General features: G+C 38.2%; 1 long non-coding RNA gene across 4 annotated transcripts in view; it reads left to right on the forward strand.

Moving 5' to 3' along the window:
- Window positions 1–14483, forward strand: part of LOC144291381 (uncharacterized) — a 46658-nt gene that overhangs the window by 18118 nt on the left and 14057 nt on the right. For all 4 annotated transcript variants that reach the window (XR_013358643.1, XR_013358635.1, XR_013358634.1 and 1 more), the window contains one exon: window positions 13828–13901. This is a non-coding gene — a long non-coding RNA (uncharacterized LOC144291381). The remainder of the gene's footprint in view (window positions 1–13827; window positions 13902–14483) is intronic.

Genomic DNA, 14483 nt, shown 5'->3' on the forward strand with positions numbered 1-14483 from the left:
GGTGTCTGATTTCTTCATGGAAAAATGGCAACTATTTAAAACAAAAGGATTTTGTCCAGGAGAATCATAAATCTTTCACTGTTTCTGTAATTTAACCAAAAAAAGGGGGGGGGGCTCATTTGTTCTGTGAGGAGTGTTTGCCTGCGAGACAAGGCCAATTTGACTTTCTCATAAAAAATGCATTTTTTTGAGGTGGGGGAAGATAGCAAGAGAATAAAAAGTCACTGTTCCATCTATGGCAGGAGAATCAAGTCTTTTCATTTCCATGGCTTTGCCTCAAACTGTCCGTAAGTTATCATTTTGAAAGAAAACCCCAGAATCCTTCCTGGTATTTCCCAGGATGCTTTAAAAATAATAGCAGGTTCTTTGTGTCCTTCATACATCTCTGCTTCAGCATGTGTGGCTCCTGCTGATTTTAAAGCCTGCTCTGCACCCCAGAAAGCAGACTCTTCTTGGGATGAGAGAAGCTCCTGGTAACCACAGTAACACACCTTTCCAGGGAATCTTCCCATTGACATTTAATAGGACGAGTAATAAATAATGGAATGAAATCTTTCAGCAGAAGACCAGAAGCTGCAACTGGAACAGTCAGGAAATGGATAACAGCTGCCTTTAAGGTGATGAGATGCAAGATGCCTTCCTAGATTGGAGACAATTTTTCCAATAAGAAAGAGAGTTTAAATCCAGAATGTCCATTCTGTTTACACCATAGATCCAGGAGATGAAAATGCCAAATACTCTTACGAGTATGATACTGCATCCAAAAATATGTTATGGACTCTAATCTAGAGTGTAGATTGGGTCATTGTGTGTGAATAACTCATTCAGCAATTACAATGTCTAAATATGTATTTTTATTATATTGAGTGAATCCCTGAACAGGGTTAAATATACTATTTTAAATAGTAATTACGTGTGAGGACCTAATGCACGCCGAAGTGTGCTTATCCTTGGAAATAGAATGGGGAACAAAGCACATGGGAGATAGAGACAAGGAAGAAGCAATGTAGAAGCAGGTACTTGAAGGTTGAGTAGAAGTTAGGTGAAAAGAGGAGAAAGGAGAGGATCCCAGGTAGAGGAAATAGCTCAGGCCAAGGACTTAGAGCAGAGAAATTACTGTGTATTGGGGAACTGAAATTGCTTCAGCATGTTGGTCTCTGGCCAAAAAACATATTCATTCAACATTCAAAAATATCCAGTTTTTTGTTCTATGAAACAGCAGGAAGTGCTCCAGGTGTTAAGGTATGACCATCAGCAAAGTAGAGAAGTTTCCTTGTCCTTGCGGAGCATATGACACAGTCTGTCTTCACAGTCCCCCACTCCCCCTCCTCCCTCCTCCGTCCTCCATCCTCCCTCCTACCACATAGGGAAGAGGAGTTGATAATTTTGCAACAGCAACCACTGAAAACATATTTTCTTAAGATTTGGGGGAGGTACAAAATTATCAATTTTAATTAGTCTCAGTGGATATTTGGCATCAATAACAATGAATAGTACCCTAAAAAATGTATCAAGGACTGTGTTGGTTTCAGGCAGTATAAAGACAAACTTGATTTATAGATTCAGAAAAATCCCAGTCAAAATCCAGGCCAGTTATTTTGTAGATATTGATAAACTAATTCTAAAGTTTATACAGAAAGGCAAAAGATCCTAAACTTTAAGTCTTACTATAAAAATAGAATCATCAACACAGTGTGGTATTGGTGAAAGATAGACAAATAGACCAGTGAAACATAAAAAAGAACCCTAAAGTAGACCCACACAAATACAATTCGTAGTTGCTCAAACTCAGAAGTAGCCAAGATATCCTTCCATAGGTGAATGGGTAAACTAACTGTAGTATATCCAACAAGGGAATACTATTCAACAATAAAGAGAAATGAGTTATCGAGTCACAAAACCATGCAGTGGAAACTTAAAAGCATATTTCCAAGTGAAAAAAGTCAATCTGGAAAATTATATACTATATCATTCCAACTGTATGACATCGAGGAAAAGGAAAATAATGAAGACAGTGAAAAAATCATTGCAGCCAGAGGTCAAGGAGGAGGAAGGAAGGAAGGATCCATGGTTAGAGGAGCGGGGGGTGGGGGAGGTTAGATACTGAAACTATTCTGTAAGATGGTGTAGTCATAGATACATGTCTCCATATATTTGTCAAGACCTAGAGAGTGTATGACACAAAGAATGAGCCCTAATATAAACGTTGGATTTTCATTGATAATTATGTGTGAAGGTTGGTTCATCAATCGTGACAAATGTTGCACACTACAATGGAACGTGGATGGCAGTGGAGGGAATGTGTAAGGGGGGAAGGTAGGAGTATGTGGAAACTCTACGCCTTCCTCAGTTTTCCTATGAGCATACATGTGCTCTAAAGATGCCAAAGTTTATTAATTTAAAAAGAAAAACATATGAATAAGAAAATATCCTTGATCTTAGAGAGCCCCTGGTGACTTGGGTCATATCATCTATCTATCTATCTATCTATCTATCTATCTATCTATCTATCATCATCTATCATCTATGTGCTCCTATAATTCATGAATCTATCTCTCTGTCTAGAATTATGACTTGTGTGATCATAGAGGAATACATAAAATTCATTGTGAGTACAGGAAACATAGATCAGGATTAATTCCCCTATACTTTGGTGGGTAAATCCAGCAAAGAGCTAAGGAGAAGAACTAACATTGTGTTGGACAGTGAAGGATGAGTAGGAGCCCACTGGTTTAAAAACAGTAGAAAACAGAGAAATATTCTTAAGCAAGACAAGGAGAAGTAAAAGTCATCCTGGAGAGTGTAACTAGAGCATATGGTATATGAGAGGAATAAGGAAGAGATAAATAAATTGATTGTTAGTCTGGAGCCAGATTCTAAAGGGCCCTCTAGATCTTAGGCCTTGAGGGCCTGTTCCATGCAGGCATGGTGCCAGGCACCACCTATGCCTCATTTTGTAAATACTCATAACAACCTTACAAAACAGGTATTGTTAGCTTGATTTTACTAAAGAGGACACTGTACTCAGGAAGACACACTAATTAGCCTGAGTTCAAGGCTGGTAGATTCTGCCAAGGAGCTCAGTGGGCCTCAGTGAGGCTGGAGAAGGGAAATGATGTGCTTCCCTCTACAGAGAAGATCAACTGGATGCTCTTTTCAGACACCTGAGGCATTGCTTTCCATCCTTATTCCAACAGACCAAGGAGATTCTAGTCCTCTCCTTGAACTGGAATGCCAGCTCTAGAATTCACTGTTAATTAAGCACATTATTCCTCAGATATTGAGGGATTGAAAGGAAACAGAAAAGCTCAGTTGTGGAGGCAGAAATGATATTGCAGAAATTAGACAATAGTGGTCATATGTATTAACTTAGATCTTTGAAAAATCACCCCTGGGACACCTGGGTGGCTCAGAGGTTGAGCACCTGCCTTCGGCTCAGGGCATGTCCCAGGGGTCCTGGGATCGAGTCCCACATTGGGCTCCCTGCAAGGAGCCTGCTTCTCCCTCTGCCTGGGTCTCTGCCTCTCTCTGTGTCTCTCATGAATAAATAAGTAAAATCTTTAAAAAAAAAGGAAAAAAGAAGAAAGAAAAATCACTTCTGCTGTGTGTATGTGTGGTTGGGGGGTATAAAGTAGTGAAGCCACTCCGCTCCTGGCAGACGGGAGGACTTGTGGTAAGTAGGTAAGCGTAAAGAGTATGGAGAGGCAACAAAGAGAAGCCCCCCCTCCCCGTCACATCCCCACTCCATGGAAGAAAAAAAAAAAAGACTCTAAGTAGTTCAAGCGATTCAACTAGGGAGAGTAAGAAGAGAGAAACACAAACCTCCAGGCTCCAAAGGCTTAGTGATTCTTAGATACCGATCTGCGATTTCTGATCGGTTTGGAAGTATTTCAGTGGTTGCCTTGCTTTGTTGAATATTCATTCTGGTATTATTTCAGGCTGTTTTGCTGAAATTATTCCAATTTTAGGTTTCTTTGGCTGTTTGTGTATGCGCGTATACACATACGCACGCACAATCAATAATTTAGAAAACATTTACTTGAATTCAAATAATATTAGATGTTTGTCTCCCCCACTGGGTTATGAGTTTTAGCAGTGCAAACACAATGTATAAATAGCACATTGTATAGTGCCTGGTGTATATTAATGCTTAATAAATATTTGTTGCATAAATTCATCTCCTTTTATAAGACAGTTTCCTAGAAACCATGTTGATGTCAGGCAAGAGCCTGTGCTTATTGTCTTTTTATATCAGAGGAGTTGAAACCACAAAAGGGGCAAGATACAGCAGCTAGACCTCGTCACTCTGTCCGTAGGCCCTGCTTGAGTACCTGACTGCGGTCCAATCCCCTTTCCTAACACACAGCCTTTCTCTCATCTGGCTTCTTTCTGTCCCTGTTCCCCTGGTAATTTTTTTTTAAATTTTATTTTATTTTTTCTCATAACTTGATGTTGCATCAGCTACAGCTGCCCTTTACAAATCACCTCTAACCTTCACTTTTTGTCCTCACTTTTGCTTATCCTGCTCTTGGCTCCGTGCATCTGGCCCTCGGAGGCATGTCTTTCTAATCCTCAGGATTTTAGGCCCTTCTCCTGGGGCAACTGGGATTTTTAAAGTTGGTTGGAACATAAAGATGTCCAGACAGCTCTATTTCGTGGGGTTTAATAGTACAAATAGAGTGCTCAAGTGTGTTCATTTGATTTATAAACACACGGCGTTGTCACTGAGACCCCTTGGGAGAAGAATATTTGTACAATTATGTCTAGCTTTTACTAAAGATAATTTTGTGTCTGTTTAAGGTATGAAGGAGTTCTTTCAAGAAATGTTATCTGATTCTTAGTTTTCAAACACTTTCAGCAAACTTTCTGTTGTTTACGGGGATTGGTGTTTATATTAATATTACAGATAACTTTGTAAATAAAGACACATGGCTCAGATTCTGTGGACACTAAAGTTGCTCATAATTTGCAAAGAAGGCTTAACTTCTTATTTTTCATATAATTATTCAAATAGTCAAGTAAAACGTATAACTATGATTAACGGGACATTTATGAGAGCTGTTACTTTCTGTTAAAATACCAGAAACACAAAGAGTTTAGTCTATTACTGATATAGGAAACATCTTTCAATGTTATGAATTATTTGGATAAGATAACACGCATTATGTGTTTTTTGGTTGGTGTTTTTGGGTTTCTTTCTTTCTTTCTTTTTTTTTTTTTTTTTTTTTCTGGGAAGCCAGGCCACTGTGAGCAGAAAACAGATTCTATGGCCACCGGCCCACAGAAACTCAGTGGGCCTCTCTGGCAGGGCATGAAGGAGTTTGATCCTTGGTCTAATTAGGCATACTCCCTCTGGGACTCTGCTTAGAAGTCAAAATTAAGGCTTGCCTTGTTTCCTTGCAGTGATGGGGAAATCCATTTCAATTCAGCAGCATTCCCTTGACTTGAACACATTTGGGGACTTGGAAGCATAGCAGAGCAAGCTCAAGGGTTACAGACTGGAGCTGCCAGTTAGCAGAATTGGCAGGCACCCCTCCTAAGCTTTTTGGTTTAAAGAGGCTGCTTCCCTCCCACAAGGAAGAAGCCAGAACCATATGGCCCAAACCCCAGGTGGCTCTCCTCCACGGCTTGTGGTTCCCCTGAAACTTATTCTCCAGACTTGAGGCCTGCCAGAGATTCTCTGATGGCAGACACATACAGGCATGGTTCTGTAGCTGGTGGGGAAGATAAACATGCAATTCACCCCCAAAGACATGGGTGGTGCACCTACTATGTGTCAGACATCTTCCTATGAAGAGGGAGATAAAGATGCTCTTGTCTCCTCCCTGGAGTAGCTTACAGTTGTGTGGCTTATTCACTGCTGCTGTTGATCTATCATACATTGAACAACTAGAAGGGGAATTAGGAGCAGAGAAACTCTGATATGAGAATATTATGGAAAATTACAAAGAACACCGCACTCTGAGTCCTAGGACTCTGATCTCTCTCTGGTTCCATTACTTAGCCATTATGGATGAAATTAATTAACTAATGAAATACTTCTTGACCTGTATACACTCTGCTCACGTTGCTAAGATTTTTTTTTATTTTTTTTATTTTTATTTCTTACGTTCCTAAGATTTAAGGATACTACTATAAATAAGATATGGTCACTGACATCAAGATGTTTACTCTTATGCCATTTGAGTTTTAGTTTCCTCATTTATTGAATATATCATTACTGCCCTTTTCATCTCACTAAACTATTTGGAGAAGCAAACTTGATAATATACATGAAAACTCAATTACAAAAAAACTGTACATGTATATGCAGCAGATTTATACAGCTTATTACATATAAGCGATTTTCAAGGTGTGAAGTATCCAAGCTAGTACATCCTGGTATTAGAGAACAAAGCAAAAAAAAATCCATTTTTGAACTTTCAGACCACTATTTCTTCCCGTACAGAAGTGGTTCTGGGAGTGTGGTCTTGGACCAGCAACATCACACCACCTGGGAATTTAGTAGAAATGCAGATTGATGGGCATCATTTAGAATTAATCAATTAGAAACTCCGGGGATAGAATTCAGTGGTCTGTTTTCACACCCCTCCACATGATACTGTTATAACCCGTCAAAGTAGAGGACCACGAATATGGACCGTCCTGTCTTTCCCCAGCTAAACTGTCACGCCTTTTCCATCCTGGCCAGCAGATTGTCAAAGTCTCTTCAGGTTTAGAAGAATTTGAATCTGAGAAGCGAGGGAGACTTAAGGAGCCTAATTCATGCAAATGATAACTTTATTTTGTTTCATCTTTTATTGATCAACGTATTTGTTCACCATACATTTATTGAACACACATTATGTACCAGGCATCACACTCTGCTCTTCTTCATAGCTTTCTGTTTTCCATGTGGCCTTAACTTATTTAAATGACATGATATATTTTTTAAAAAATTAAAAAGCATATCCTGACATTGCTCTCAAGCCCTGGAACATAACTTTATCCATTTGCTACTCAAAGATCTGTTTCCTTTTTCCCCCCTCTATTTTTTATTGTCCTTTCCCCTTCAACTAAGAGCCAGAGAAGACAATGGGGGCTAATATGTTGATGCATTTTCCTGGTGTACACGAAGACTTTATTGAAAACTCTCCATGGGAAGCTTGTCTTTGTTTTACTGCAATTCCTCAATAACCTGGTGACCTCGAAGAGGCAATTCTAGCTTGAAAGCTGAAACATCTTACTGCCTGCCAAAAGTGAGAGGGACCTGCACTTTGGGGTTTGTGGAGATTTTATGTATTTGAAGGAATATTCCCTAGGTTATATCCTCTTCAGAGACCAGAACCAAGGCATTCAGAAACAGCTGTGCAGTGGGAAACTGTCGGGGTAGATTCTTCATGTTCAGCTAATGGGCCCCACACAAGCCTTATTGAGAGGAAGCCTACAGACCAGCGGTTAGAACACAGGAGCTGAGCTTCAACTGTTCCTTTGGTTTACAGAGCTTTCTCTTTTCTCCACACGCTCTGAGAGAGAGTTAATTTGGGGAAAGTTGAAGGCTTGCTATGTCCAGCTCCCTCTTTCTTTCTATCCCTATCTCTTATGGCTCCTTTCCGTCTCTGAAATTCTTGGTGCTTTTACAAAGGAGAGCACAACCCAGTGAAGCTGTTACATACCCTGGTGAACCTGACCTAGTACATTTCCCTCCTTGGATGTTAGGCTCATATATGATGACATATATGATGATTGCCAACAAATGTTGGCAATTTATTAATATACTTTAATGAAGCCTGTCCATTTCCAAGAGAATCACCTGGAAAGGGTTATGATCAATACAAAAAAGCATAAATATCATCAACATCTTGTATCACCATCAATGAATGCAGATGCCTCTTTGCTTATAGGGCAAGTGAATTAGAATTCTCTGCCCTTAAAGTCGTGGAAAAAGGAATGGCAACAGAAAGAAAAATTAAGATTTAAAAGTTTATATGTTTTGCTAAACAGCAAGTCACTTTACTTCTCTAGAAATTAGTTTCATCCAAAAATGAGAGCAGCGAATGCTCATTATGCATTGTTTTAGGCATTTTTCAACTATCAATGAACTGAAATTAATATTTTTAATGATTAATTAATTAATTTAACAGAGAGAAAGAGAGAGAGAGTCTGCACAAACAGGGGAAGGAGCAGAGGAAGAGGGAGAAGCAGACTCCCCATGGAGCAGGGAACTTCACACAGGGCTTGATCCCAGGACCTTGTGACCATGACCTGAGCTGAAGACAGACACTTAACCAACTGAGTCACCCAGGTTCCCCCAATGAACTAAATTTATGACACAATCCTGTGATGGTAAATTTTATGTCAACTAGACTGGGCCACAGAGTGCCCAGGCGTTTGGTCAAACATTATTCTAGGTGCATCTGTCAGGGTGTGTCTGGATGAGATTAAAATTTGAATTAGGACATTGAGTAAAGCAGTTTGGCCTCCTGAAAGGTGGTGGTGGTGTTGGGAGGTGTTTCTCATCCAATTAGTTGAAGATTTGAATGGAACAAAAGATAGATTAAGGGGGATCCTGCTGCTTCAGTGTTGAGTTGGGTCATTGGCCTTCAGACTCAGACTCAAACATGGTCTCTTCCTGGGTCTTTAGCCTGAAGCTTTCATACTAGACTTTCTCCGATGACTCTCAGACCCTCAGATTTGGACTAGAGCAACATTGGCTCATCTGAGTTTACAGCTTGCCATGTACAAGTCCTGTGATTTATTAGCTTCCATGACTGTGTGAGCCAATTCCTGATAATAAACAAAAGTCTCCCTCTCAGTTTCTACTTACACACACACACACACATACACACACACACACACACACACACACACACACACATCCTATTGGTTCTGTTCTCTGGCTAATACCAAACCTGTGTCGTAGATACTACTGGTATCTCCATTTTACAGACAGGGAAACCCATACTAAAAAAAAAAAAAAAAATAGGTAACTTTCTGTGATGGTTTAAAGGTATGTCCATAGATTCCTTGATACTCCTATCCCAAGAAAGGAAGGATAAGTCTTGTCCCCTTTAGTTTCTTATTTTTATTAAGTTCTTTTTTAATTCCAAGATAAATAAAAATAGTACTATATTACTTTCAGTTGCATAATATAATGACTCGACAATTCTGTACATTACTCAGTGCTCATCATGATAAGCATCACTCATTAATCCCCATCACCTCCCTACCCCCCCCCACCTCCCAACCACCGACCTACCTTCTGGTAACCATCAATTTGTTCTTTTATTTAAATAAGAGTCTGTTTCTCTTGCTTTTCCTTTCTTTTGCTCATTTGTGTTGTTTCTTAAATTCCACATGAGGGAAATCATATGGTTTTTGTCTTTCTCTGACTGATTTACTTTACTTAGCATAATACTCTCAAACTTTGTGTCTGGTGTAAGAACGTGGTCCAGTTTCATTCTTCTACATGCCGCTGTCTAGTTTTCCCAACACAATTTGTTGAAGAGACAGTCTTTTCCCCGTTGGATATTCTTTCCTCCTCCATCAAAACATTAATTGACCATATAATTATGAGTTTATTTCTGGGTTTTCTATTCTGTTTTATTGATCTATGTGTCTGTTTTATGCCAGTACCATACTCTTCTGATTACTACAGTTTTGTAATAAAACTTGAAGTCTGGAATTGTGATACCTCCAGTTTTATTTTTCTTTTTCAAGATTGCTCTGGTTATTTGAGGTCTTTTGTGGCTCCATACAAATTCTAGGATTGTTTGTTCTAGTTTTGTGAAAAATTCTGTTTGATATTTTGATAAGGATTGGATTAAATGTGCATATTGCTTTGAGTAGTAGAGACATTTTAACAGTATTTGTTCTTCTAATCCATGAGCATTGGAACATCCTTCAATTTCTTTATGTCATCTTCAATTTTTTTCGTCAATATATAATATCTATCAGAGTATTTTGTTAAGTTTATTCCTAGATATTTTATTATTTTTGGTTCAATTTCAATGGGATCATTTTCTCAATTTTTCTTTCGACTATTAATAATTCATTTTTAATGAATAGTATATGGCAGACATGATGGGATGTCCCTCTTAAGACTAAGTCATAAAAAAAACTCTGTTTTCTGTCCTGGTCTCTCTGTCTGTCTCTGTCTCTCTATTCCAGGGAAGCCAGTTACTATACTTGTGAGCAGCTCTATGACGTGACCCATATAGTGAGGAATTTAAACTTCCTGCCAATAGCCACAGAAGCCAACTTGGATTCTTGCACTTGTTCAGATGACTCCAGTTCATAAGAGATCCTAAACCAAAACTAGCTAGCTAAGCCTCTCCTGGATTCCTGACCTTTATAAATGGTGTGTGATAAATGTTTATTATTTTAAGTTTCCAAGTTTGGGATAGCTTGTTACACAGCAAGATATAACAATTACATTTGCCAAAGGTCACACAATTCATAAAAATCAAGATCCCAACCCAGGCAGTATGTCTCAGGATCAATAGTTTTAAAAGTACCTCCTGTTGCCTATCTTAACCACGCAGTATCACGGACCATAAACCTTTGATTACCATCCCCACCCCAAAATAACTGACAAAAGAGAAGGTCAAAGCCTCCATATTTCACTTCAAATAGTTCCTGCCATGGATCCTCTTTAAAAGAAACAGTAAATCAGAGTAACGGAGTAGATTTTCCTCTAGTTATTTGACCTCAGAGATGTTCTTGCCAAACCTTACCTAACAGGTGAGATTGAGGCTCAGTTATGCCCTAGCCCAAGTGACTGTCTGAAAGAGGGTTGAGCACTTTTAATTCTTTTCTTATTGAAAAAAAATAATATTTTGTAAGACACAAGCTAATTGAGGCAACTGTTTGAGATTTGGTTTAATAACTTTTTTTCTTGAGCAAGGAATTTTTATTTTTTATTAGTTTCAGAGGTAAAATTCAGTGATTCATTGGTTGTATATTAAACCCAGTGCTCATTACATCAAGTGCCCTCCTTAATTCCCTTCACTCAATTACCCCATTCCCCACTACCTTCCTCCCCAACCCTCAGTTTGTGTCCTAGAGTTCAGCGTCTCTTACGGTTGATCTCTCTCTCAATTTTCATCTTATTTTATTTTTCCTTCCCTAATAATTTTCTGATATCATTTTCAAAGAGTAATGGCAATGATAGGGTGACCAAATAGCATCCACTTCCCCAGAGACTCATCTTAGGACAGAATAATAATCCCTATGATGAGTCACAGGTCCCTAAATGTGCCTTACTTCTCACCTCAAGGCCTTTGCATAGGCTGTTACCACTGTCTAGAAGGACCTCCCCACCTGGCATCTCCTGATACTCCTGATATGCCTTACATGCAACTGCCTCCCTCATTCCTTGAGACTCAGTTACATATTCAGTGCCTTCTAAGATACCTTCTTGTTACCATTTTACCCACTGCAACTCCTTGGATCCCAATAGCAATTTAGATGGCATAACACAGACTAAAATAATTTTTTTGGAAGCAAACAGACAATGATTTCTGTCAAGCTTGTGATATATACTGGCTTGGTGTCCTTGGCTGAGTGTCCCAACCCCACTAAACCTGCTCTTTTATCAGGTAGAGATGTAAGGGTTAAATGACTCCATAATTGAGAATGGCCCTGGCATACAAAAATATATTTTTTTCCAAAAATATCTTAAATAAATATTAACTATTATTTTCATTGTGTGAAGTACTCATCAAAATGCATGCAACACCAAAAAAAATGCATGCAACATTTTCAATTATTTTCTCTTTTATAAGAGACGCTATTTTATTGAAATATAGTTGACACACAATGAGAATAAGTGCTTTCTGAATGAATGAATGTTATTTTAGTGTCTTGTCTTTATAGCAGTGCTGGCTGATGCTATGAGAGTGAGAGGAATTCTTGCTCATTTATCCTCACTGCCACTTCCTTTAAATATATCTCCAACTGAATTCCATAAGTTTGTTTCTAGCCAATCATCTTGCCAAATGTTGAGGTCTTAAACCTTGATTCATAATGACACCCCTCCCTTTTTTTCACCCTTTTTGAGCATTTTGTAAATTGTGCATTCTACACCTTTCTCATTTGCTGCCTTTCTTCATGCCAAGGGCGTCTGACTGAATCCAGCCCTCATTTCCTCTAGTTCTTTTGCTTCAGCCACCTCTGGTGAGTCATAGCTTCTACTCTGAGTGTCTCCAGCTCCAACATTCTATTCTCCATGTCGATATATTTATTTCTCCCCAAATGGCTCTTATCATATTACTCCCTGCAAAACATAATGTATTGGCTGTCCATGTCTCAGAAACGAGAAATCTCACATATTTGTTGCAGATTGCAGTGAAGACACATTGCCTACGTTTACCGTATTCATGTTCTCCCCTTTATTGAAACCGTATGGTTTTTGCTTCCATAACACACCCCCGTGCTTTTCCATCTCCAGGCTTTTAACCATTCCTTTTTCTAGAAAGCCCTCTTCCTCCAGCTTTGCCTGTGGAAATAAAGTTGTCTTGCAAATACTGCCTCACATGTCACTTTCTCCATGAAATCTTTCTTCATTACCTCACCCTTTTCCCAGGTCCAGCTGCTTCATTTTCTCCTTCCTATCTCCATGGCCCTTTGCCTCTTGTTTACAAGATTTCTCCTACGCTTTGTGTAATGAGATTTTGTCTCCTTCTGTTGCAGATTTCAAATTTCTTGTACTTTAACCACCTTGATAATCATCTCCCTTCTGAAGATAAGTGCCGTGCTTTGCATCAAATAAAGTCTCGGATCCTGAATTGAATTGCATTATATAACCAGTTAAAATTCCTGGTGATATAGATATAATTAGAATTATATAAATGCAGTCTAAGATAGAATCATCTCTTTTCCACAGAGTTTTTGAGAGTGACAAACACTTGCTATTTAGGCAACTCTAGCAAAAACATCTTTACCTAAGTGTCATTATAATGTGGAGAAATTGTATGAATGTTTGGGATTGAAATTTCTGTCTGTCTGCCTTCCAATTACTAGAAAACCCAAACTAGCCAACTCAAGATGGACTTTTAACAAAATACCTCCCTGTAATGATAATTGCTTTTGGGCTTCAAACTGACTTATTTACTAGCTTTTCGATTGAAAGTCATTTCTTTTTAGGACCTGAAGGGTTTTTGCACTGCCTGGGGAATTGGGCAGCCGCCTTTAATTAGAAAAAGGCCAAGATATTCAACATACAGTAGGATTTGTAATATTTGTGATGGGGCTGGGGCGAGGTGAGGAGAAAGTGTAGGTTCAAGAAGGGTGAAATTACTCATTTTTTACCTTTTGTATGTTATTTTCCTGAGTCAGTGGGACAGAGGAAAAACAAAAAATTCTGATTTGTATTCACTCAACACACAACCCTGGACAGACGCAATGGGTACTCTGTGATGATTACTGGCCAGCTTAGAAAGTGCTCTCTACAGAGCTACATGAAACTTAGACCTGTTCACATGAGGAACAAATGGTACTAGGGAAATAAAATACATATTTTCAAGTATGTATTGTTAATTATATTTTTAAAATTAGGGTTTACATCCACATTTGATCCAATAATTCTTAGCCTTAATAAAAACGGCATGTTGCAGAATTCCCACCAGAAAGTTGAGAAGTATCTGGAACACAGAAGACAGGTTTGGCTCACAACACAAAAGGCCCTTGACTTCCAGAGGCAATATTTTTCTTTGAAAATTATTAAGCCCTTCAAATTTTGTTAATAAATCTGTTTGAAGTAGAGTTGAGGACTCTATGCCAGCTAGCTACAAACAAAATAGGTGTCTAATTTTGTTTATGCATTTTGTATTTTTTATTGTTCTTTAGGTGCTTACCACATTTATACAAAAGGAAACAGAAATTCAACGTCTTGGAAATCTCAAATTATCTTCAAAATGCAAGTTACTTTTCTTAATAATCGTAAACTTTTGGGATTGTGAAATAAGCAACACAATTTCATTCAGAAAGGAACATTAACCCAAACACAGATTTTTTTTGTAAGGAAATTGGATTTCCCCCCATCTTTCTCTAGAGACCTGGGAATATTACCAAGGACTAAAATAATTAATTGTCACTAAAGGACACACTTATCAAATATCATTTACATCAAATTTGAGGTTCCCTTTTTTTCCATATTTAATAGCCAATTAAGATGTAGAAATGTGCCTGTTAAAGAATATCACAACTATGTTAATAGTGAAGCAACAATTTTATGAAAGCTAATCCAGGAGATCATTCCGAATTTTCTTACAAAGGAAATTAGCATTGATAGTCATCTTTCTGGCAGCAGAAGAAAATGAAATATATCATTTCCAGATGTGTCTATAACACATAAAAATATATTTGAATTTTATGGGCTTAGTAAAATAATAATTTAGCTTTACAAAATTGTCACATTGAGAAATTCGTTTGCCCTAGAAAGTCAGTATTTATTCCATCAAATACTATTCAAAGTCTTTAAACAATACATACTTTACTGAATT

The sequence above is a fragment of the Canis aureus genome, chromosome 2, assembly GCF_053574225.1.
Source record: "Canis aureus isolate CA01 chromosome 2, VMU_Caureus_v.1.0, whole genome shotgun sequence".
Classification (NCBI taxonomy): Eukaryota; Metazoa; Chordata; class Mammalia; order Carnivora; family Canidae; genus Canis; species Canis aureus.